Below are 26,535 nucleotides of genomic sequence, written 5' to 3' on the forward strand. Positions count from 1 at the left end.
GCACTTGTGCTGGACACCATTATTGTGACAAGCCTTTTTAATAGTACTATATGCATAATTTGGCGACGAGCGCTCTCTATATGTACCACCTTTTTTTTAATTTTAAGTTTTGCTCCATGGCGCAATCCATCGATACTACTACTATACAAAAGCGGAGTATATACATTTTTTAAAAGGCTAGAGGGCGGGGCAGTCTAGCTCGGTCGGTTTCACGAGAGGCGAGGGCCTTTGTGATTTGATGGCTTATTACTGCTGTCAAATCTAATAGTACTGCGCCGCCCGCTGCACGCTCGGTGCCTCCATTAAACCCCTCCATTAAACCCGCATGCAAACCGAGAATCCTACTCCGGCCACACGTCCATTCATGAGCGGGCCGGAATTAAACGCAACACCGGCCGAGCTCCTCCCATCCGCCCTCAGTTTAAACGAGGCCAGACGCCGGCCAAGCTCCTACCATACGCCCTCTATTTACATGAGGCCAGACAGAGAGCAGGCAAGAATCGCACCCCTCCGCCGCTCCCCCATCTCTTCCTTCACCATTATCTCCACTCTTCTGATGGCTTCCGATGAGCCGTTCTCCGGCATATTAACCGGCTGGGTGGCCCGTTGAGCCCTCCGGATACGTGTGAGGCCGCTCGGTGCTTCACCAACCTCGCTTGGCCCGACGGAGCCAGTTGCCGCCCCAAGCAAGCGCGTGGTTCAGCAACTCGCCGTTCCAGTTCAGCTCGATGAGGAGTGGAGAGTTGCTCCACGCCGGCACGGCGGCGAGCACGCCGGTACGGGCGCCATCGCTGCCGCGTCATACTGCCCCACCAGTGTCTGCGGTGGCCGCGCCTCCGGTGTCTGTGGGTGCGCCTCCCGTGCCTGCGGCAGCGCCATGCAGGCAGAGACAGAAGCCGGGTGCATGGAGAGCGACGAGTCGGTGGCCAGCTTCTCCGTGTCCGCCGCCATCATCGAGGAGAAGTATAACACGGGAGGCCGCCGCCACTTGGGACCCATGAAGGCCACCGCCGAGGCGACGACCGCGGATTCAGGTGGTTTCTTTGCTGCTTTGAGGACCTTCGTCGACCCCACAAGTGTCTGACGGACATGAGGAAGACAAAGGGATCCGCGGGCGTCCATTTAGAACTAAAATAAGTCTAGATACATCCATTTCTAGGACAAGTATTTCCGGACGGAGGGAGTATTAATTATACAAGAGAGCCGGATTGGCACCTCTTAGTTCATGTAAATGTAACGAAATCCATCATGTTTATATGAAGATCCGGCTTTTTTATACGAAATCCGTCATGCTTATATGAAATCAGTCCGTGTTTGTACGAATTTCATCTAGTTGGTTAGAGTTGTAAAAATGTATGATGCTGGCGTTTGACGTCGTCCTCCGCTTAAGGAAGCGGGAGGAAATTTGCCGGCTGCCGTTGGAGATGCTCTTTATGCTAGAAATAATAGAGTGGCATCTAATCCATTTGAATTAATTGCATGTATGATTGTCCCTCTATAAAAAGTTAATTGCATGTACGGTGTACACGTGACTTGCAGGGTGGCTACAGCTTCGTACAGAAAGTTAAAAAGAAACAAATCCATCCTTAATCTTGTATTCTAAGTACTCTGTGGGTTCGACTGTCAGTACAATAGCGAAAGAAGTATATATTAAATAAGTAGAGTAATATATAATATAAAAATATAAAGTTAAAAGACAGAATTCGAACTCATGTCATCGCGTTGCGAGCATCCGGTGCTAACCAGCCCAGCACATTTTTGTTGTAGATCATGCTGGAGATATATATCCATGTCTACTCTTATATATACTCCATTCATTCCTAAATATTTGTCTTTTTCAGATTTCAAATGGACTACCATATACGAATGTGTATGTAGACATATTTTAGAGTGTAGATTCACACATTTTGCTTCGTATGTCTTTTCAGGAAGGGGTCAGATTTGTCCTTGATTTATTTATGAGGTATCCAGATGGCACTGCACCGCCAAAAAAAGAGGGTAACTTCAAAATTATGGACTACTTTTTTGAGTATGTTGGTAAGGTCCAGTCATAGTCACTTGTTGAAATCTCTAAAAAGACAAATACTCCCTTCGTCCGAAAATACTTGTCATCAAAATGGATAAAAGGAAATGTATATAGACATATTTTATTTTTAGATACATCTCTTTTTATCCATTTTGATGACAAGTATTTTCGGACGGAGGGAGTAGAAAACAGAGTTGGTGATGATGGTGTGTGTGCCATCCTGCAATATAGGCCGTCGGATTTATATCTAACGGATAGGAAAGAAACTATGGCAATTTTGCAAAAATATACCCATACGTCTCTCCATGTTCGCAAATAAGGCCTTTCCTCGTTCAACATTTTCTCTCATAAGATAAACTACTCATACAAATGCATCTTGATGTTCCATGCAACGCACGGGCAGCTAGCTAATTTCTTTTAAAATAGTTGCTGCGATAATTGGGTTGAAGTGATATATTTTATGTCTGCCCTGAATGATTTCAGATTCACTAGTAGTAACAAAGAAAAGGTTGCCTTGTTAATTAATAGAAAACAGGGTGAAAACTATCACATGAGGCCGGTAAAAACAAGGCACACTGGGTTCAGCGTCATCGTCACTACAGCTGTGCGCGCGCGAGAAGTCTACATATCGAGGGGGCTACCGAGCGAGGCACCGAGACACAATGTTTGAGAGAGAAACCAATTGACAGATTATGATCAGATCGAGTTGTCGCCCTTCTGCTGTCATTGTTGGGGGGGAGGGAGAGAAAGACGTATCGAGAGTGTGCGCGGCAGGCACAGAGGCACAACTAGCGAGTGTATGTGTGTGTGTGTGTGTTTGAAAGAGGAGTAGATAGATTATTATCAAGATCGATATGCCACCCTACTCCTTCGATGTCGGGTAGTGTGTGTGTGTATGTTTGAGAGAGAAGCCAGTCGATAGATTAGTATCAAGATCTAGGTGTCACCCTACTCCTTCGGTGTTGGGAAGTGTGGGGGGGGGGCAGTGACACTCACATATCTCTACTCTTATAAAAAACAGAGTTGGTGATGATGGTGTTCCTGCCATCCTGCAATATAGGCCATCCGATTTATGTCCGACGAACAGGAAGGAAACTATGGCAATTTTGCAAAAAGATATCCACACCCCTCTCTGCATTTGCAAATAAGGCATTCCCTCGTTCATCCTTTTTCTCCCACAAGATAAACTTCTCATACAAATGCATCTTGATGTTCCGTGCAACGCATGGGCATCTTGCTAGTTGGGAGAAGGAGTTTGTGTGACACATATCTAGCTATATTAAGGAATAGGTATATAGCATATGTGTGAGAGAGATTATTATACTTTGAGACATTAGTGGCTATGGGTGGGCGGAATTAAAGGGGTGGGCGTGTTAGACATAGAGAGTGTGTGTGTTTCTGTGTGAGAGACTTGTAGGATGGGGTAGAAAGACGGATTTAACCCTGACGGAGGGAGAGAAATACATGAAGTGCGCATGTGTGATTCCGATGCCCACATGGAAATGAGATATGTATGCGTGTGAGAGAGATTGCACAATTCATTCACGTATCACTATCTAGCGATCGTGAACGTGCATCGCTTGAACATAAGTCAATATCTATTTTGTATTGTGGCCAAAGGTACAATATCGGTTCAATGCTATAAAGATTGGACACTCACATATCACATTTTTTTATTTAAATAAACCTTTTTAGTTGTGCATGTCAAAGTTACAGTGATGTTTCTTCAAACAACAAATGTAGCTATCATGTACATGCACCATTGTTATTCTTGTATTCAAATTCATTAGTCTTGAATGATTTCAGTTTCTATTTTGAAGTAATATATGTAATATTCATATATGAATTCAACGGGTACGCAATTTATGAAATGGAGGCTATGTAATCATATAAGGTAACACTTTTAAGTAGCTAACTACAATATCCATTTCTTTTTGTGCGCCTTTACACTAACACATCAATGCATTATGTTTAAAGTAAATAACTAATGGCACTAAATTATCTATTTACACAAAAAAATATAGGATGAGCGTTTGATCCTTTTTTTGTGAACGCGCCACTACACCCGTACGATTGGCCGTGCCCGTGTGAACGTCCAAGTTATCGGCGCATCATCCCGAGTTATTGTCTTTTTTTTCTGGGGTGGACTTCACACCAGTTATTAAGTGCTGACGCGTGCCCCGTGTACACAGTCTAGCATGACCTTCCCGCTAGCACGGTCCAAAATTAGTTGAAACTGGATACGAACGATCCCGCGAGCGGCAAAATCTCCCGCCTCCTTCTAAAATTTCCGCCACCTTAGTCTTTAGCATGCGAAATCCCCCTTTTGTCCTTGGTGCACAGAGATCAACAGTTAAAATACTGCCCTCATCTACATGATAGGTCGGGGCTGCTTTGGTAACTTCCGGTTCCCCCACTACACGGCACCCCTATTTCCTTTCCTCCTCCCGCAAAAACGACTAACTCCACAGCACCAAAGCATCTTACATCATGTCGTCTGTACTTCATCGCCCTTTCTCCCCTCCCCTCTCGAAACCCTAGACTGCTCATCCACCGGCGTACCATAGCCCATTCACTGCCAGCGGCGTCCACCTTGCCGGATCTGCTTCTACGGCCGCATCTACCCCTCCCACCTCCCTTAGAAACAAGTAGGCTTCTCATCCACCACTGTACCACAGCCCATTTAGTGTCGGCCTTGTCCACAGCGCCGGATCTGCTTCGCTAGTACTCTCATCAACCGCCGCGCATCTGCAGCAGCTCATTCGTACTCCCCACCGGAGACGCTTCGTCCACACACCCCGGAGCCGCCCCACCGACGCCCCCGTCACCGGCCTCTGATCCTCTTCGCCGACACCTTCCTCAACCCTACCAGAGCCGCTTCGCCGACACCATCGTCAATCCTACCAGAGTAGCTTTGCCTATACCATTCTCAACCCTACCGGGGCCGCTTTGCTAACTCACAAGTCCACGGCCTCAGATCCGCTTCCTCGCACCCTCGTCCAACCTACCGGAGCAGCTTCTGACGCCCCGTCCACGGCCGCAGATCCGCATCGTCGACACCACCCTTAACCCAACCACCGAAGCAGCTTCTAAAGCCCCGTCCACGGCCGCAGATCCGCATCGTCGACACCATCCTTAACCCAACCACCGGAGCAACTTCTGATGCCCCGTCCACGGCCGCAGATCCGCGTCGTCGACACCATCCTTAACCCAACCACCCGAGCAGCTTCACCTACGCCCTCGTCCACGGCCACAGGTCCGCTTCGCCCACACCGTAGTCCACCCTATCGGAGCCGCTCCACAAACACCCTACTCGACGGTTCTAGATCTCCTTACCAGACCACGACAGCCAGCGCAGCGTCATCGCCATCGACGTTTCTAACCTGATTCCCACCGTCTGGAGAGATGCCAAGCACCCGCCACGGCCTAGGTACTTGTCACCTGTAACCTGTCCAGCATCACCTGCCCGATGTACTTCAAATATACTAACCAGTCGCTGTTACCTGTTATGCAGCTGGCAAAACTATAAGGACGATGTTTCTTCTGGATCTAACAGCTTGGCCAACCAAGATCCTGGACTGAGGCATTGCAATGATCTTGTAAGCGCGTCTCTCTCTCTTGTATTGTTCTGTGCCTGCCAGCGTGTTTTGCTAGGATTTTCGACCAGTAATCCCTTTGTGCAGACAATGATTTCTATTACTGGCTGCTAAATTAGATATGTATATGTCATACATGATACTACCTCGTACCTCCGTTCCTAAATATAAGTCTTTCTAGAGATTCCACTATAGGCTACATACGGAGCAAAATGAGTAAATCTACACTCGAAAATGCATCTATATACATCTGTATGTGGTCCATACTGGAATCTCTACAAAGACATATATTTAGGAACAGGGGCAGTACATTACACAAAATCGTAGGTAGCATGTAGGAATTCTAGTGCACTACATTAGGCTCCCTTAGAGTGTCTGCTAGTCTAGCATACAGAGTCATGGCTAGTTTATGGTACGCACACAATCGTTAATTGGTGGTTTAAATATGCGCAAGGGATATGCGATGTAGTATCATGTAGAGATGTCTAAAATTAGCCGTGTCAACTTGCAGATAGGGTTACACAATGAAAAAGTATAAGATGTATGTGGCAATTTCATGGAACATCGCAAAAAAAGGAGAGGCAGTGGTGAGCCTATACAGTGTGCTATGGTACATCACTCATCCATTGCAATCATCGTGACATGTTATTTGTATGCCAGTTCTATTAGCCAAGTTTCTTAGGGACAATTATTACGAATTATCCTAAGAAAATAAGCACATGTGAATATAAGCTCCATGCAATAAGCCAACCAGTTCTTTTCATTGTGTTTTCAGCTTATCTTGGTATGATCAGTGGAAAGTCTAGATTGCATTATATTTTTTTCATTTTGCTGCCCATATGGAAATTAATTTGACTTGCAAACATCACAAATTGAACCCAGTGCAGTAATTAATATGATAGGAAAACATACCATCACTATTTGCTCAAAATGCAAATACAAAGATACCATCTACTTGGCACAATCTACTTTGGTCAATGTTTTCCATAGAGATCTCATTACCTAATTTAAACGAAGAACGCATGACTCACATTTAAATGAAGAATAATTATTTATTGAAATTCGATGGTCCAAGTGGCTGATTATTATCGTATAGCAGCACCACCTGAAAGCATCATATAGCAGCAGCAGCAGCTCATAACAACTCATCACACAGTAAAAGCAGTCTGCAATTCATCATATACCAGGAGCAACTCATAGCAATCTATTTATAATTAAAACAAGAGTAAAACAAGCCATCACGTTTGTCCACATATGCTAATCTTTTTTACGCCGTTTGATTAGAATAACAACGGTCGAGATTTAAAGTTTCTACGTAACATGTAAAAATATTTTTACCAACAATATTGAACTTTTATGATGTCACGTTAGATGCATAGAACCATAACACTAGCGCTCACAGGAAGGACTACATGGACACGTATTGTTTGAGTCCAATATACAATCACGTATGAACTGATGCATGTCCAAATTGGAAAGCAAAAAAGAGAATAAAAAACAAAGCCCTTACACATATCCAAAAGCAATATAGCAGGTTTGCCTACAAACTCCAGTAGCCACACGTTTACATGCTTCCAATACATGGACAATATGGACTAGGCAATTAGCAAAAAAAAAATTGTCTGTCCGATAAAGGATCAAAGCTGGTCTCTTCTCTCACGTGGTCCATCTCTTCTTCCCTGAATCAAGTTCCACGTCCCTTGCCACACACGTTTTATAGAGAAGATCAATTGCTATGGTTTTCAATTTCCTAGCGCTCTAGCCGTCACTTCTGATTCTTCCTTCCCTGTCATCGGCAAGGCACGCGCTGAAGCCCTCGAGTAGCCTAGGAGAGGAGTAGGGCAGGTTCAAATCAGCAGCATGAGGGATAAGGCAGCCATGACTAAGGTGACATATTGAGGAGCAGGACCCAGCGATAGGGAGGCATAGATTGCTTCTTTGACCTTCGCCCACTTCTTTTCCTTGCACATGCATATCTCCCTGCACCGCTGCCTCCAATCTAGGATGCATGTAACCACGGTCCAGCGGCAACAACTTCGGTCTGAGACACATCTGCCTACAAGCCACCATAGTTGACGGCTATGTGATGCTCGAGCTCCGACACTTCTTTGGATCATCAGTTCTCAGGTTTCTTCATCTTCTGCATACCTCAATTTCATGGCTTCTGGAACAAACAGATATGCGTAGTTGAGATGTTAGATTCTCCATGGATGTGGTTAGAGCCTTAGACTAATGATGTGACGCATGACCATTGCATAGCTACCTCTACTCTGATCGGATTTATACATCAAGGTTAATCTTATTTGCAAAGCTATAAAAAGTTATTTACATTATCTTTACAACAAAGATGCATCACTGTGTATTTATGGAATTGTACAGAATTTATTTACATATTCATCTTAGCAAAAATGTGTCATAGATTATGCACATTACATAGGTGAATTAATATCTCCAAATTTGGATGTCAATGGATTATTCACCCAAATGAAGCATGTGGAATCAAGAATAACAAAAAAAATCATAAACTTCCGTCTATCCCATAATATAAGACGTTTTTGGCACTGTGTACTGTCAAAAAACGTCATACATTATTGAACGGAGGGAGCATAATGGAACCATATCTGAATTATTTATCTCTTAACTTCTTCGGGTTGCTATTGGGTGATTTTTTAAGGATTTTTCTTTCACATTAATAGCTATGATAGATTTGTTACAACAAAATATTCAAATGATCATGTTGTGATTCGCAAACTAACTACAAAGAAAACTGACAAGAACTTTCATATTATATTTAATCTGTAGTGACAATTGTGGTATATATCTACAAATTCTAACACCCGGTAAGCATATATTCTACTAATTTGAACAAGAACTTCCATATCATACTTACTCTGTAGTAATAACAATGGTAGAAAAATTGGTCAACTCACTAGATGGGAAATCTGAGAAGTGTCAAATATTACTCCCTCCGTTCGGAATTACTTGTCGCAAAAATGGATGTATCTAGACATATTTTAGTTCTAGATACATCCATTTCCGAGACAAGTAATTCCGAACGGAGGGAGTATACAATAATTGTGTTGAAAGTAAGCCGAACCATTTATGAGTACTGAGATAAAGAAAGAATACTTGACATCGAATCAATATAAGGAGGACAATTATTAGATAATGGTTAAATGTTGGCACTATCAGAAGTATGTCACATTGTAATTATCTGGAATACATTCCGACATGCACTTCCGTGAGTTATATGTTCATGGCATGCGAAAAATCTATTGTATATCAATTAACACATATGAACCAAATCCACTTAATACATGTAAGCCTTCTTCCTTTCCTTTACTGTGAAGAAACAGCCGGTGTGGAGGAAATAAGAATGATGCAAAGTTGTAGCACATTACATAGGTGGAACCTGATAGCAGTACCAATTAGGAAGCCCTCAACTCGCCTCCACCTGTGGACTCTCCACAAAGGTAAATCAACCAATCACAAGCCAATGCAAATTACTATTTCCTGACACTGCATTCATGTATATACATGTTAACATGTGCAGACAAGACAATGAAATATAAAAGTATATAGATGTTATATGTAGTAGATGTTTATCATAGATATACCTTTTGTTATACGAAATTCCATATAATTGATACGGATGTGTTGAAGAGACAATAGTCAAAGTTGGGCTTCAATTCCCTAAAAACCGCAACACAAATCAATGGCAAATTAAATAACTATAATTTATAAAGATCCTTACATGAACAACAACAGAATGTATCAGGTCAGCGTATGAATTATAATTTAACAAAACTAGGTAACTCTACCTTACATCTAAATAGATTTAACAGATCAACTAAGTAATTAAGTGAACTTTAAAAGTACGTATATACTGTGCCCATCAAGAGAGGAATGCGGAGGATGATGGGAGAGTAGTAAGACAGTCATACCCATCCCACTCCTCTGCCACATACGGCCAGGAATGCTGCGGAGAACATGGCCGTCGAACCCGACGGCACAACTTTTGGCCCACTGACAGGAATAGGAGAGCAGCGCCACTCAAGGAAGCTAAAAACTATGGATCTCTCATATTCTCCAGTGGCCTCCCCAGCGACCGCTTTGCCTCACGGCCTCGCAGAACCCGCGGCTGGAACGCGTGCCGCAGCCTCGGCCAGATCTGGCGGAAAATCTCCTTCCTAGCTTTGGTGATACACAGGCAGACCACTCAATTTGGTGCAGCCACTCCCCTTCTGGACGAGCAGGCCATCGATTTGGCACACCCTCTCCATCTGTATTCCCATCTCAAAGTCCTCAAAGTCGGACAGCCAGTGGAGGAGAGGAGTGGAAGGGACTTGCTTTCCACACATAATGGTCGGGCAGCCAGTGGAGGAGAGGATAGGAGAGGAGTGGAAGAGATTAGTGAGGAAGGGATACTTTCTATCTACACATAATTGAATGGGTAGCACCACGTTGACCCATGGTCAGCCTGTTGTGACTTACGTGGAGTGAAAACGAATATAAGTTTTTTCTATTTCTGTTTTTTACTCCTAGACTCATATCTCTATTTCATTTCTCACACAATTGGGTCATTAGGTAAAGAATTTTTTGCCGGAAATTAGCTACAGAATTTTCTCACAAAATAAACTACTCCAGTACCAAATTCGGTATTCCCTGATGGATTAAAAACATGCATGAAAGCCTACAAAAAAACAAAAATGGTGGGCATACGCAAAAAAGAAGTTGTACAAACTAAAATAACATATGAAGATAACTGAAACACGAAGAACCGTTTGAAGAAAAAAATGCATACTAAGGTGTTCAAATTAACAATTATTATAAACTTCCATACAATGTTAAAAAAGAAAAAGAAAAATGCAAGTCTGTATGAGTAAAGCAAAATAACAAAACCAGATCCTTTATTAAAATTAAAAACATATAAATTCTAGCCGCGCAATTTCTTATCGCTGCAAAATGAGTCTAATAGATTATTTTGTAGTCCTAAAGTAACAGAAGCTATTTTGTCGTCTGCAGAGTATTTTTCTAGAAGATGACATATTCGACAAGTGATTCCCGTAAATTCTGAAATTTGAAAGGTTAGTAAGAGTTGTTCTAAATCATCAGTTCATCCATTCGAGTTCAGATATTTTCCATAGGTCATCAATGTACAATTTGCATATTTGATCCTGCATGCATTTTCTAATTACATTCATGGTTACTATGGAAGGTCTATTAAATTCAGACATGCACTTTAGTGAGTTTTATGTTCTTGGTAACAGCTCTTCTGTCTAGCCTTTTCAGTTGAAGAGAACAATGAGAAAAGCTCCAGTGTTATATGCATCACCTACAACACATGCGAAAACTCTATTGCATATCAATTAACACATATAGACCAAATTCAGTTAATACATGCAAACCTTTTTTCTGTTGTCTTAGAAACACATATCATTAAATTAACTTGCTAATACTATATGGTAACAACAAATAGAAAGAATACACCTTTTATCCAACTACAGGGAGTAAACATACCTGTGATGAATCAGCCGGTGTGCAGAAAGTAGTAATGATGCAAAGTTGTAGCACATTACATAGGTGGAAGCTGACAGCAGTAGCAAGCCCACAACGTGCCTCCACCCATGGACTCTCTACAAGACAATGAAATATTGAACACTTTTTGCTATGCGTAACTTCATATAATTAATATGGATGTGTTGAAGAGACAGTAACCAAAGTTTGGCAGAATGTTAACTAAAAAAACAGCATAAGCTCAATTCCCTAAAGCAATGCAAGGCACATCAATGGCAAGATAAATAATTCTACAATTTATATCCTAGAAATAGTCCGAATGTACGAGCTTATTGTCTGAATTGTAATAAAAAAGAACAACCAAGTAACTTAACCTTATCTCTGAATAAATTTAACGGATCAACTAAGTAAACAAGCTTTTATAAAGTACATATATACTGTGCGCAGAAAAAGAAGAATGCAAAGGATGTTGGGAGAGTAGTAAGGCAGTCATACCCATCCCTACTACTCTGCCACAGACGACGAGGAACACTATGAAGAACATGGCTGTCGAACCCGATGACACAGCTCTCGGCCCAGTGGCACAAACAGGAGAGCAGCGCCACTCAGCAAATTTACCATATTCTCCAGTGGCCTCCCATGCGACCGCTTTGCCTCGCGACCTTGCTGCTAGGGGCGCAGAATCTGAGGCTGGAACGCGTGCCCCAGCCTCGGTCCGATCTGGCCTCCAAAAGCATCTCCTTCCCAGCTTTAGTGATGCACGGGCAGGCCACTGGATGGATTTGGTGCAGCCACTCGCTTTCACATGGACAAACAAATTTCTCATAGCCATAGAAAATCTCCATAAAGAAACCAAAATCCGCGCCATTGCTGGAGCCTAGAAGACCAAGCATCTGGGAAGGGAGGAGAAGGAATAGGAAGAGGAGATTACCTGGAGGAGACCGACCGCTCAGGTTCAAAGGGGCCCAACTCCACGACCATCCAATTGACGGCGGCGGCGAGCAGCAGGCACGTGTGGTCGAGCTGGAGGACCTGCCGTCGCCGAGAGCATGCAGCCACCGCACTCCGCGGCAAATCCGTCTTCTCATCCCATCCTCCTCCCTTGGCAGGATCTAGCAATGAATGTGGATGAATCTATGGATCAGGCAAGGAACAGTGAAAAAGAAACGGGAGGAGACCGAGAATTTGGGTTTTCTTTTTTTGGCTGGGAAGGGTAGCACGCCGAGTCGTTGACCCCTGGCTGTAACTTACAGAGTATTACTTCCTCCGTTTCTAATTAGGGAACCGCTACGCGTTCGCCGGCGGATGTGTTAGAATCATCCGCCGCCCGAAAAGCCGTTTGATTAGCCACCTAACAGCCGTCGGAGGCAACCACCGCCCGCAACTGACCAGGTCGTTATTTCCTGCAACAGCCGCTCTGTTTCAGAAACAGAATCCCTTGTCCGCCGTCCACCAGGCACAGCTTCGCCCCAGCACGGTGGCACTCGCCACCACCACAAAAAATTGCTGTCGCCGGTGCGCGGGGGCACCTAGTCCTTCAGCGCGAAATTCCTGCAACAACATGGCGCACCACATCGCGCGGCAGATGCTGGGATCCGACGCAGATCGAGCTCGCCGGGGGCCGCCTCTTGGAGAACAGTCGCGGCCGTCGTTCTCAGCTCCGACCGCGGCCGCGGGGCTTCCTCCGCGAGCTGGAGTATCATCCTGGTTCACCAACCCTCCGGTTGTGTTTCCTGAAACAACTTCTACCAGATCAAATCAGGGCAGCTGGGTCAGTTTCCTGACTCTGAAAAAATATGAACACTTGTGTGTCTCTGAAACTCATTGAAAACCTATGTATCAGAAACATAGCTAGAATTTTCTATTTGTTTCATGTGTGTGGCAGCTAGAAATTCAAATTTGTTTCGTCTGTGTGAGTCTCTGAAAAAACATGAACACTTATGTGTCTCTGACTCTGAAAAAACATGAACACTTGTGTGTCTCTGAAACTCATGGAAAACCCTATGTATCAGAAACATAGGTAGGATTTTCTATTTGTTTTATGTGTGTGGCAGCTAGAAATTCAAATTTGTTTCATGTGTGTGAGTGGAACCAAGGCAAATACCAAGCACACATGTGTGCTTGCTCTATCTCTGCAAAACATGATCCTCTCTGTTAGTTGATATTTATCAACCTATGATACGATTTTGAATGTGTGTGCTTATGTGAGAAAAGGCCATTCACTGAAAATTTGTGTGTAAATGAAGCTGAAAAACCGTTGATAAATGTATCTGTGTACCTGAATTTCTGAAACAACAAATATAACTGTTGATAGCAACTATAGGAAAATAATACTTTCAACCAAGACCTCTCTATTTACATGAAAAAACATGTGCCTTATTTCAGGGAGCTGGTGCTGAAGGGGAAGAGAGCTATGTCCAAGAGAACTTTTCTGTCGATAATCATGAAGATTCAGAGGGATTGTTGCATGTTGATGATGTGATGCAAGATGATTCAGATGATGGAGATGTTTCATCACAGCCACTATCGCCCTATGTTGGCATGGTGTTTGACACATTTGAGGATGCCCAGAAATTCTACAATGAGTATGCCTTCAAGTTGGGATTCGGCACACATATATCTTCTACAAAGTACAGCCAAAAGAGAGGACAAAAGCAAGAGGATGCAATAATTATCAAGAGGGTCATTGGGTGTGTGCATCGCTAGAAAGCCCGATAAACCGGAAACAAGTAGCACCTCAGAGAGCATTGCAACAGACACAAGCAACTCCAGCAGGCGCCCTGGTGCGGAAATGGATGTGACAAGAACGCGTCAGAAAAACAGGATTCTCCGTCATGATTGTAAGGCACACATGATTGTTGGGATTGGGGAGGGGAGATTGACAGTCACTTGCTTTGTTGCAGAGCATACACATCCACTGATGCAACAACCAGAGCGTGTTAGATTACCGCTCGCACCGCAAAATACCTGCTGAAGATTACGAACTCTTGTTGATGTTGCATGATATTAACCTGTCAAATTCAGATTGCATGAGTTTCCTTGGTAGGATACATGGAGGTGACCCTAGGATACTACCGTACGTGAAGAGGGATGTTGCGAATGAACGTGCAAAGCTTCGGGAAGCGATAACACAACAGGACATGGATATGACTGTTGGGGAACGTAGTAATTTCAAAAAAAATCCTACGCACACGCAAGATCATGGTGATGCATAGCAACGAGAGGGGAGAGTGTGATCTACGTACCCTTGTAGACTGACAGCGGAAGCGTTAGCACAACGCGGTTGATGTAGTCGTACGTCTTCACGGCCTGACCGATCAAGCACCGAAACTACGGCACCTCCGAGTTTTAGCACACGTTCAGCTCGATGACGATCCCCGGACTCCGATCCAGCAAAGTGTCGGGGAAGAGTTCCGTCAGCACGACGGTGTGGTGACGATCTTGATGTACTACCGTCGCAGGGCTTCGCCTAAGCACCGCTACAATATTATCGAGGATTATGGTGGAAGGGGGCACCGCACACGGCTAAGAATATGATCACGTGGATCAACTTGTGTGTATAGGGGTGCCCCCTGCCCCCGTATATAAAGGAGCAAGGGGAGGAGGCCGGCCGGCCCCTATGGCGCGCCAAGGAGGAGTCCTCCTCCTAGTAGGAGTCCTCCTTCCACATAAGATTGATATATTGGAAAGAAGTGGGGAGGGAGAAGGAAAGGGGGGCGCCGGCCCCCCTCTCCTAGTCCAATGCGGACCAGGGGGGAGGAGGCGCGCAGCCCACCTTTGGTTGCCCCTCTCTCTCTCCACTAAGGCCCATATGGCCCATTACTTCTCTCGGGGGGGTTCCAGTAACCCTCCGGCTCTCCGGTTTTCTCCGATATCATCCGGAACACTTCCGGTGTCCGAATATAGCCGTCCAATATATCAATCTTTATGTCTCGACCATTTCGAGACTCCTCGTTATGTCCGTGATCACATCCGGGACTCTGAACTAACTTCGGTACATCAAAACTCATAAACTCATAATATAACTGTCATCGAAACCTTAAGCATGCGGACCCTACGGGTTCGAGAACAATGTAGACATGACCGAGACACGTCTCCGGTCAATAACCAATAGCGGAACCTGGATGCTCATATTGGCTCCTACATATTCTACGAAGATCTTTATCGGTCAGACCGCATAACAACATATGTTGTTCCCTTTGTCATCGGTATGTTACTTGCCCGAGATTCGATCATCGGTATCTCAATACCTAGTTCAATCTCGTTACCGGCAAGTCTCTTTACTCGTTTCATAATACATCATCTCGCAATTAACTCATTAGTTGTAATGCTTGCAAGGCTTATGTGATGTGCATTACCGAGAGGGCCCAGACATACCTCTCCGACAATCTGAGTGACAAATCCTAATCTCGAAATACGCCAACCCAACATTCACCTTTGGAGACACCTGTAGAGCTCCTTTATAATCACCCAGTTACGTTGTGACGTTTGGTAGCACACAAAGTGTTCCTCCGGTAAACGGGAGTTGCATAATCTCATAGTCATAGGAACATGTATAAGTCATGAAGAAAGCAATAGCAACATACTAAACGATCGGGTGCTAAGCTAATGGAATGGGTCATGTCAATCACATCATTCTCCTAATGATGTGATCCCATTAATCAAATGACAACACATGTCTATGGTTAGGAAACATAACCATCTTTGATTAACGAGCTAGTCAAGTAGAGGCATACTAGTGACGTTTGGTTTGTCTATGTATTCACACAAGTATTATGTTTCTGGATAATACAATTCTAGCATGAATAATAAACATTTATCATGATATAAGGAAATAAAATAATAACATTATTATTGCCTCTAGGGCATATTTCCTTCAGTCTCCCACTTGCATTAGAGTCAATAATCTAGATTACACAGTAATGATTCTAACACCCATGGAGCTTTGGTGTTGATCATGTTTTGCTCGTGGAAGAGGCTTAGTCAACAGGTCTGCTACATTCAGATCCGTATGTATCTTGCAAATCTCTATGTCTCCCACCTGGACTAGATCCTGGATGGAATTGAAGCGTCTCTTGATGTGCTTGGTTCTCTTGTGAAATGTGGATTCCTTTGCCAAGGCAATTGCACCAGTATTGTCACAAAAGATTTTCATTGGACCCGATGCACTAGGTATGACCCCTAGATCGGATATGAACTCCTTCATCCAGACTCCTTCGTTTGCTGCTTCCGAAGCAGCTATGTACTCCGCTTCACATGTAGATCCCGCCACAATGCTTTGTTTAGAACTGCACCAACTAATAGCTCCACCGTTTAATGTAAACACGTATCCGGTTTGCGATTTAGAATCGTTCGGATCAGTGTCAAAGCTTGCATCAACGTAACCATTTACGATGAGCTCTTTGTCACCTCCATATATGAGAAACATATCCTTAGTCCTTTTCAGGTATTTCAGGATGTTCTTGACCGATGTCCAATGATCCACTCCTGGATTACTTTGGTACCTCCCTGCTAGACTTATATCAAGACACACATCAGGTCTGGTACACAGCATTGCATACATGATAGAGCCTATGGCTGAAGCATAGGGAACATCTTTCATTTTTTCTCTATCTTCCGCATTGGTCGGACTTTGAGTCTTACTCAATTTCACACCTTGTAACACAGGCAAGAATTCTTTCTTTGCTTAATCCATTTTGAACTTTTTCAAAACTTTGTCAAGGTATGTGCTTTGTGGAAGTCCAATTAAGCGTCTCGATCTGTCTCTATAGATCTTGATGCCCAATATGTAGGCAGCTTCACCGAGGTCTTTCATTGAAAAACTTTTATTCAAGTATCCTTTTATGTTATCCAGAAATTCTATATTATTTCCGATTAGTAATATGTCATCTACATATAATATCAGAAATGTTACAGAGCTCCCACTCACTTTCTTGTAAATACAGGCTTCTCCAAAAGTCTGTATAAAACCAAATGCTTTGATCACACTATCAAAGCGTTTATTCCAACTCCGAGAGGCTTGCACCAGTCCATAAATGGATCGCTGGAGCTTGCACACTTTGTTAGCTCCCTTTGGATCGACAAAACCTTCCGGCTGCATCATATACAACTCTTCTTGTAGAAATCCATTCAGGAATGCAGTTTTGACATCCATTTGCCAAATTTCATAATCATAAAATGCGGCAATTGCTAACATGATTCGGACAGACTTAAGCATCGCTACGGGTGAGAAGGTCTCATCATAGTCAATCCCTTGAACTTGCCGAAAACCTTTTGCGACAAGTCGAGCTTTGTAGACAGTAACATTACCGTCAGCGTCAGTCTTCTTCTTGAAGATCCATTTATTCTCAATCGCTTGCCGATCATTGGGCAAGTCAACCAAAGTCCATACTTTGTTCTCATACATGGATCCCATCTCAGATTTCATGGCTTCAAGCCATTTTGCAGAATCTGGGCTCACCATCGCTTCTTCATAGTTCGTAGGTTCATCATGATCTAGTAGCATGACTTCCAGAACAGGATTACCGTACCACTCTGGCGCGGATCTTACTCTGGTTGATCTACGTGGTTTAGTAGTATCTTGTTCTGAAGTTTCATGATCATTATCATTAGCTTCCTCACTAATTGGTGTAGGTGTCATAGAAACTGGTTTCTGTGATGTACTACTCTCCAATAAGGGAGCAGGTACAGTTACCTCATCAAGTTCTACTTTCCTCCCACTCACTTCTTTCGAGAGAAACTCCTTCTCTAGAAAGTTTCCGAATTTAGCAACAAAAGTTTTTGCCTTCAGATCTGTGATAGAAGGTGTATCCAATAGTTTCCTTTGGATATCCTATGAAGACACATTTCTCCGATTTGGGTTCGAGCTTATCAGGTTGAAGCTTTTTCACATAAGCATCGCAGCCCCAAACTTTCAGAAACGACAACTTTGGTTTCTTGCCAAACCACAGTTCATAAGGCATCGTCTCAACGGATTTTGATGGTGCCCTATTTAACGTGAATGCGGTCGTCTCTAGAGCATATCCCCAAAATGATAGCGGTAAATCAGTAAGAGACATCATAGATCGCACCATATCTAGTAAAGTACGATTACGACGTTCGGACACACCATTACGCTGTGGTGTTTCGGGTGGCGTGAGTTGCGAAACTATTCCACATTGTTTCAAATGTACACCAAACTCGTAACTCAAATATTCTCCTCCACGATCAGATCGTAGGAATTTTATTTTCTTGTTACGATGATTTTCAACTTCACTCTGAAATTCTTTGAACTTTTCAAACGTTTCAGACTTATGTTTCATTAAGTAGATATACCCATATCTGCTTAAGTCATCTGTGAAGGTGAGAAAATAACGATATCCGCCACGAGCCTCAACATTCATCGGACCACATACATCTGTATGTATGATTTCCAACAAATCTGTTGCTCTCTCCATAGTACTGGAGAACGGTGTTTTTGTCATCTTACCCATACGGCACGGTTCGCAAGTACCAAGTGATTCATAATCAAGTGGTTCGAAAAGCCCATCAGTATGGAGTTTCTTCATGCGCTTTACACCGATATGACCCAAACGGCAGTGCCACAAATAAGTTGCACTATCATTATCAACTCTGCATCTTTTGGCTTCAACATTATGAATATGTGTGTCACTACTGTCGAGATTTAATAAGAATAGACCACTCTTTAAGGGTGCATGACCATAAAAGATATTACTCATATAAATAGAACAACCATTATTCTCTGATTTAAATGAATAACCGTCTCGCATCAAACAAGATCCAGATATAATGTTCATGCTTAACACTGGCACCAAATAAAAATTATTTAGGTCTAATACTAATCCCGAAGGTAGATGTAGAGGTAGCGTGCCGACTGCGATCACATCAACTTTGGAACCATTTCCCACGCGCATCGTCGCCTCGTCCTTAGCCAATCTTCGCTTAATCCGTAGTCCCTGTTTCGAGTTGCAAATATTGGCAACAGAACCAGTATCAAATCCCCAGGTGCTACTGCGAGCATTAGTAAGGTACACATCAATAACATGTATATCACATATACCTTTGTTCACCTTGCCATCCTTCTTATCCGCCAAATACTTGGGGAAGTTCCGCTTTTAGTGACCAGTCTGCTTGCAGTAGAAGCACTCAGTTTCAGGCTTAGGTCCAGGTTTGGGTTTCTTCTCTTGAGTAGCAACTTGTTTGCTGTTCCTTTTGAAGTTCCCCTTCTTCTTCCCTTTGCCCTTTTTCTTGAAACTAGTGGTCTTGTTGACCATCAACACTTGATGCTCCTTCTTGATTTCTACCTCCGCAGCTTTTAGCATTGCGAAGAGCTCGGGAATAGTTTTATTCATCCCTTGCATATTATAGTTCATCACGAAGCTCTTGTAGCTTGGTGGCAGTGATTGGAGAATTCTGTCAATGATGCAATCATCTGGAAGATTAACTCCCAATTGAATCAAGTGATTATTATACCCAGACATTTTGAGTATATGCTCACTGACAGAACTGTTCTCCTCCATCTTGCAGCTATAGAACTTATTGGAGACTTCATATCTCTCAATCCGGGCATTTGCTTGAAATATTAACTTCAACTCCTGGAACATCTCATATGCTCCATGACGTTCAAAACGTCGTTGAAGTCCCGATTCTAAGCCGTAAAGCATGGCACACTGAACTATCGAGTAGTCATCAGCTTTGCTCTGCCAGATGTTCATAACATCTGGTGTTGCTCCAGCAGCAGGCCTGGCACCCGGCGGTGCTTCTAGGACGTAATTCTTCTATGCAGCAATGAGGATAATCCTCAAGTTATGGACCCAGTCCGTGTAATTGCTACCATCATCTTTCAACTTTGCTTTCTCAAGGAACGCATTAAAATTCAACGGAACAACAGCACGGGCCATCTATCTACAATCAAACATAAACAAGCAAGATACTATCAGGTACTAAGTTCATGATAAATTTAGGTTCAATTAATCATATTACTAAGGAACTCCCACTTAGATAGACATCCCTCTAATCCTCTAAGTGATTACGTGATCCAAATCAACTAAACCATGTCCGATCATCACGTGAGATGGAGTAGTTTCATTGGTGAACATCGCTATGTTGATCATATCTACTATATGATTCACGCTCGACCTTTCGGTCTCTGTGTTCCGAGGCCATATCTGTATATGCTTGGCTCGTCAAGTATAACCTGAGTATTCTGCGTGTGCAACTGTTTTGCACCCGTTGTATTTGAACGTAGAGCCTATCACACCCGATCATCACGTGGTGTCTCAGCATGAAGAACTTTCGCAACGGTGCATACTCAGGGAGAAAACTTCTTGATAATTAGTGAGAGATCATCTTAAAATGCTACCGTCAATCAAAGCAAGATAAGATGCATGAAAGATAAACATCACATGCAATCAATATAAGTGATATGATATGGCCATCATCATCTTGTGCTTGTGATCTCCATCTTCGAAGCACCGTCGTGATCACCATCGTCACTGGCGCGACACCTTGATCACCATCGTAGCATCGTTGTTGTCTCGCCAATCTTATGCTTCCACGACTATCGCTACCGTTTAGTGATAAAGTAAAGCATTACAGCGCAATTTCATTGCATACAATAAAGCGACAACCATATGGCTCCTGCCAGTTGCCGATAACTTAGTTACAAAACATGATCATCTCATACAATAAAATTTAGCATCATGTCTTGACCATATCACATCACAACATGCCCTGCAAAAACAAGTTAGACGTCCTCTACTTTGTTGTTGCAAGTTTTACGTGGATGCTATGGGCTTAAGCAAGAACCAGTCTTACCTACGCATCAAAACCACAACGATAGTTTGTCGAGTTGGTGTTGTTTTAACCTTCGCAAGGACCGAGCGTAGCCACACTCGGTTCAACTAAAGTTGGAGAAACTGTCACCCGCTAGCCACCTTTGTGCAAAGCACGTCGGGAGAACCGGTCTCGTGTAAGCGTACGCGTAATGTTGGCCCGAGCCGCTTCATCCAACAATACCGCCGAACCAAAGTATGACATGCTGGTAAGCAGTATGACTTATATCACCCACAACTCACTTGTGTTCTACTCGTGCATATAACATCAACACATAAAACCTAGGCTCTGATACCACTGTTGGGGAATGTAGTAATTTCAAAAAATTTCCTACGCACACGCAAGATCATGGTGATGCATAGCAATGAGAGGGGAGAGTGTGATCTACGTACCCTTGTAGACCGACAGCGGAAGTGTTAGCACAACGCGGTTGATGTAGTCGTACGTCTTCACGGCCCGACCGATCAAGCACCGAAACTACGACACCTCCGAGTTTTAGCACACGTTCAGCTCGATGACGATCCCTGGACTCCGATCCAGCAAAGTGTCGGGGAAGAGTTCCGTCCGCACGACGGCGTGGTGACGATCTTGATGTACTACCATCGCAGGGCTTCGCCTAAGCACCGCTACAATATTATCGAGGATTATGGTGGAAGGGGGCACCGCACACGGCTAAGAATATGATCACGTGGATCAACTTGTGTGTATAGGGGTGCCCCTGCCCCCCTATATAAAGGAGCAAGGTGAGGAGGCTGGCCGACCCCTATGGCACGCCAAGGAGTCCTCCTCCTAGTAGGAGTAGGACTCCTACTAGGAGGGGGAAAGAAGTGGGGAGGGAGAAGGAAAGGGGGGCGCCGCCCCCCCTCTCCTAGTCCAATTCGGACCAGGGGGGAGGAGGCGTGCGACCCACCTTTGGCTGCCCCTCTCTCTCTCCACTAAGGCCCATATGGCCCATTACTTCTCCCGGGGGGGGGGGGGGGGGGGGGGGGGGTTCCGGTAACCCTCCGGCTCTCCGGTTTTCTCCGATATCACCCGGAACACTTCCGGTGTCCGAATATAGCCGTCCAATATATCAATCTTTATGTCTCGACCATTTCGAGACTCCTCGTTATGTCCGTGATCACATCCGGGACTCCGAACTAACTTCGGTACATCAAAACTCATAAACTCATAATATAACTGTCATCGAAACCTTAAGCGTGCGGACCCTACGGGTTCGAGAACAATGTAGACATGACCGAGACACGTCTCCGGTCAATAACCAATAGCGGAACCTAGATGCTCATATTGGCTCCTACATATTCTACGAAGATCTTTATCGGTCAGACCGCATAACAACATACGTTGTTCCCTTTGTCATCGGTATGTTACTTGCCCGAGATTAGATCGTCGGTATCTCAATACCTAGTTCAATCTCGTTACCGGCAAGTCTCTTTACTCGTTTCATAATACATCATCTCGCAACTAACTCATTAGTTGTAATGCTTGCAAGGCTTATGTGATGTGCATTACCAAGAGGGCCCAGAGATACCTCTCCGACAATCGGAGTGACAAATCCTAATCTCGAAATACGCCAACCCAACATTCACCTTTGGAGACACCTGTAGAGCTCCTTTATAATCACCCAGTTACGTTGTGACATTTGGTAGCACACAAAGTGTTCCTCCGGTAAACGGGAGTTGCATAATCTCATAGTCATAGGAACATGTATAAGTCATGAAGAAAGCAATAGCAACATACTAAACGATCGTGTGCTAAGCTAATGGAATGGGTCATGTCAATCACATCATTCTCGTAATGATGTGATCCCATTAATCAAATGACAACACATGTCTATGGTTAGGAAACATAACCATCTTCGATTAACGAGCTAGTCAAGTAGAGGCATACTAGTGACGTTTGGTTTGTCTATGTATTCACACAAGTATTATGTTTCTGGATAATACAATTCTAGCATGAATAATAAACATTTATCATGATATAAGGAAATAAAATAATAACATTATTATTGCCTCTAGGGCATATTTCCTTCAATGACAGTGAAGTACTTTGAGAGGAGGAAGGCCGAGAATCCAGAGTTTTTCTTTGCGAAGCAAAAAGATCCTACAACGAACTCTGTCACTGCATTGTTTTGGGTTGATGGGAGGACAAGGGCGCTGTACCCGAAATATAAAGATTGCGTGTTCTTTGACACAACTTTCTGCACTAACAGATACATCATGCCCTTTGGTCCTATAGTTGGTATCAACAACCACCTCCAAACCATTTCACTTGGGTGTGCTTTGTTGCTGGATGAGACTATTGAAACGTTCAAGTGGGTCTTTGAGCAATGGATGGTTGCAATGGACAATGAGCATCCAAAGAACATAATGACTGACCAGGACCAAGCAATGGCAACAACTATAGAGCAGGTGCTCCCAAATACTTGCCATAGGTGTTGCAAGTTTCATGTGTTTGGCAACGCGCGTTCTAAGTTGGGGAGGCTGCTTAGAGATGAGGCGTTTGCAGATGTGTTTTACACTTGTATCAACAACTCTGAAACGGTTGAAGAATTTGAGGAAACATGGCAGCACATGTTGGAGTGTTTCGAAGTTGCTGAAAACAAACACTTGAAGAACATGTGGCGAACAAGACATACGTGGGCTCCAGCGTACTTCAAGAACAATTTCTTCCCGTTCACAAGCACGACAGGCAGGTCCGAGGGGCTGAACTCATATTTCAAGACAATGATTCGTCCAGCTGATTCTGTATGGAGGTTTGTGCAACAGTATGAACTGTGCCAGGAAACTGTGCTTGATCGCGAGGACAATGCTGGGTTCACTGGTGAAACGACGGCTCCTCCACTATACTCTCGGTAGGCCAGCTTCACAATACCAAAGCAAAAAATACAAAAAAATGTTTTTTCATGATTTGTTTTGAGAACTTTGCTTCCTTTTGTGATGTTGCAGATACAATATTGAGCGCCAAGCTGCTGATTACTACACACACAACGTCTTTGGCAAGTTCCAGAAACAAGTGACTGCGTCTACGGGCTATATTATCAACCAAGACGCTGAGTACCAAGGGCGAGGCCTCATGTTCAATCTAACATCAAGCTTATATGAGAACCCAAAGCTCTTCTCTGTGCGTGTTATGATGGATGAAGGGGTGTTCCAATGTAGTTGCCACTACTTTGAGATGAATGGCCTGGTTTGCGCCCACATAATAAGGGTGATGGTGCACCTCAATGTGCAAGTTATTCCACAACAATACTTGTTGGAAAGGTGGTCTGAAGCAGCAACAACAAGCATGGCCAGAACTGGGCGATTGCTGGAATTTGGGCACCCCTCGACAAACACGCTCAAATACAACTCCTTGTGCCGAAGGTTGACATGGCTCGCCTCTGATGCATGTTGCAATGATGATGCATACAAGATATTAGATGAAGCAATAAAAGTTCTTGAGCCTGCTATAGCAGCGACGAAAAGAGGGGTACTGCCAGAACAACAAGCAACGCAGCGTAGTGAACCCCCAACGCAACCTGCTGCTGCAACGGGAGCGTTGAGTGATGGCCTACCGCAGCCTCAAAGCACAGAGATGCTACGAAACCCAGCTCGTGTCCCAAAGAAAGGCCGACCAACTGAAAGAGAGAAGAGGAAGAAGACTCTGGTGGAGCAGCTAGATGATAAGCAGAAGAAGAAGTCAAAACAAGAAGAGAAGAAGCCAATGCCAGCAGTGAAGCCAAAATCTGAAAAAAGAAGTATTCGCTGCAAGTTCTGCAAAGAAGAAGGTCACAATGTGCAGACGTGTGGACCCCTAAAAGCTACAACAGAGGCGGCAACAACACCGCCTACATGTCAATTCTGCTCTGAGGTGGGGCATACTGTACCAACTTGTGCATACTGGAGAGACATGATGACAAATGATCCAAGAAATGCCCAAGCAACGCAACTCAACCTCTAGGAAGAAAAAAAATGAGAGAAAAGACTTGGGAAAGTTCTTGGTCCTGTTGAAGGATGTTTTGCATTTTCTTTTCAGACTCACTACATGCGCTTGAGCAAAAAACATACATAAATACTCTTTTTTGCAACCTTGATGATGTATTCAGGTTCTATTCGAATTTGAGACATACAAAAAGATAGCTCACATTTTTGTTACAAGATATGTTGTGTGTGTCCTGGATTTGAGACATACAAGGTATCTCACACTTTGTGTCGTAGTTTTGAAGTCTTTGCCATATTTCCAGTAATGCTTTGTTTCGTGAATGTACCATTTGCATATACATGAATGTACCATTTGTTTCAAGTTGCGACATCATGTTTCCGGTGCTTGCAAAAAAGCTATTGTATACATGGATGCTTCTACATGGCATGTGTTATTATGGGTAGGACACCTTATTTCAGAAAACCAATAATAAAAAAATGCAACATGGATAGTTCACATATCTGCATGGATAGTTCAGAAACACTAGTCATTTTCATTCATCTCTGCATCAGCATGATAGCACTCAAGTTCACATTGACAGCACAACATGGGTGATGCTCCAGTATTTCAAAATAAAAAAGAGGAAAAAAGGGACATGCCCCAGCATGATACATGCTCCAGCTTGGGTTCCACAAAAGATAAAGTAGATGGTTAACAACATCTTGTTGTTTCTAGTTACACAAAAAGGATGTAGCGCATACATTTGTCCACAAAAAAGCAGTCTAAAACTATCTAGGAAACACTTTGCTCCGATTGACATCTTCTACGAGCTACTCAACAGTTTCTGAAACTCTTCGGCTGAGTTGAGTGTGTTTTGAGGGTGCTTAAAAAGCTTCGCTGCAACAAATGATCGAAATTTGAGCAAGGACCTCGTGTCCTGGGCATACAACAAGGGAGCTTCTTAAGTTAGTTAGGAGAAAAATTGAAAAAATGTGATTACCATTAGAAAACTAGCAAAAATGGAAACAACAAGTGCTCCAAAAACAACAAGTTATTTAGCTAGTATTGTTGCATAGCAAAAAGGGAATACCGCGCTGAATGGTCTCATCCCCCTGCCAGTTAGATTCTCCATGTATAGAATAGCAAACAACCCACAATCAAACCTGCCAAAATAAAAAAAGTCACAAAATACATATAAAATTTGCTCACTTGAAAACAAAACATAGAAAAAGTTGTGGATGGACACATGAAAAAAAAGGAAAATGGTCAGAGAACAATACGTTGTTAACTGTTGCGGGTACCCATTCGGGCTGAGACGATCAAACTTGTCAAAGTCAAGGTTCCATGGGTTTTGTTCTCTGACCAAAGTCTTGAATTTGGCTATCTACAAAATTTGATATTGCAAAAAGATGGATTACACAGTTGTATCTTCTATGATTGGTACCACAAACAACAAAATTTATATAGAGAAAAAATGAAAAAAGAGAAAGGAAAGAGGTGTAGCGTCCATACCAGATTGCAACATGGCTTCTCAAGGATGCTGACATAGTCAGGGTCATCACCCCTCGAGTCAAAGACGTTGAATTGTTTGTGCATCAAGTTTGCAACCACAACTGCCCAGTGTCCGTCCTTGACAATGGTGAAGAACAACTGCAAAAG

The 26,535-nt window shown here is 43.4% G+C and overlaps 1 long non-coding RNA gene across 3 annotated transcripts; it reads right to left on the reverse strand.

Moving 5' to 3' along the window:
- Positions 1 to 7,031: 7,031 nt before the first annotated feature.
- On the reverse strand, positions 7,032 to 12,425 carry LOC123151561 (uncharacterized). Of its 3 annotated transcripts, none has more exons than XR_006475716.1 (5): positions 12,071 to 12,425; positions 11,635 to 11,937; positions 11,143 to 11,258; positions 9,240 to 9,315; positions 7,032 to 9,141 (listed from the first exon to the last, which is right to left on the reverse strand). It is a non-coding gene; the product is annotated as an uncharacterized lncRNA (long non-coding RNA). The 3 variants fall into 3 exon arrangements; XR_006475715.1 differs by lacking the exon at positions 11,635 to 11,937 and having other exon boundaries at positions 7,032 to 7,786; positions 9,024 to 9,141; positions 12,071 to 12,417; XR_006475714.1 differs by lacking the exon at positions 11,635 to 11,937 and having other exon boundaries at positions 12,071 to 12,415.
- Positions 12,426 to 26,535: the final 14,110 nt, after the last annotated feature.

The sequence above is a fragment of the Triticum aestivum genome, chromosome 7A, assembly GCF_018294505.1.
Source record: "Triticum aestivum cultivar Chinese Spring chromosome 7A, IWGSC CS RefSeq v2.1, whole genome shotgun sequence".
In the NCBI taxonomy this organism is placed as follows: Eukaryota; Viridiplantae; Streptophyta; class Magnoliopsida; order Poales; family Poaceae; genus Triticum; species Triticum aestivum.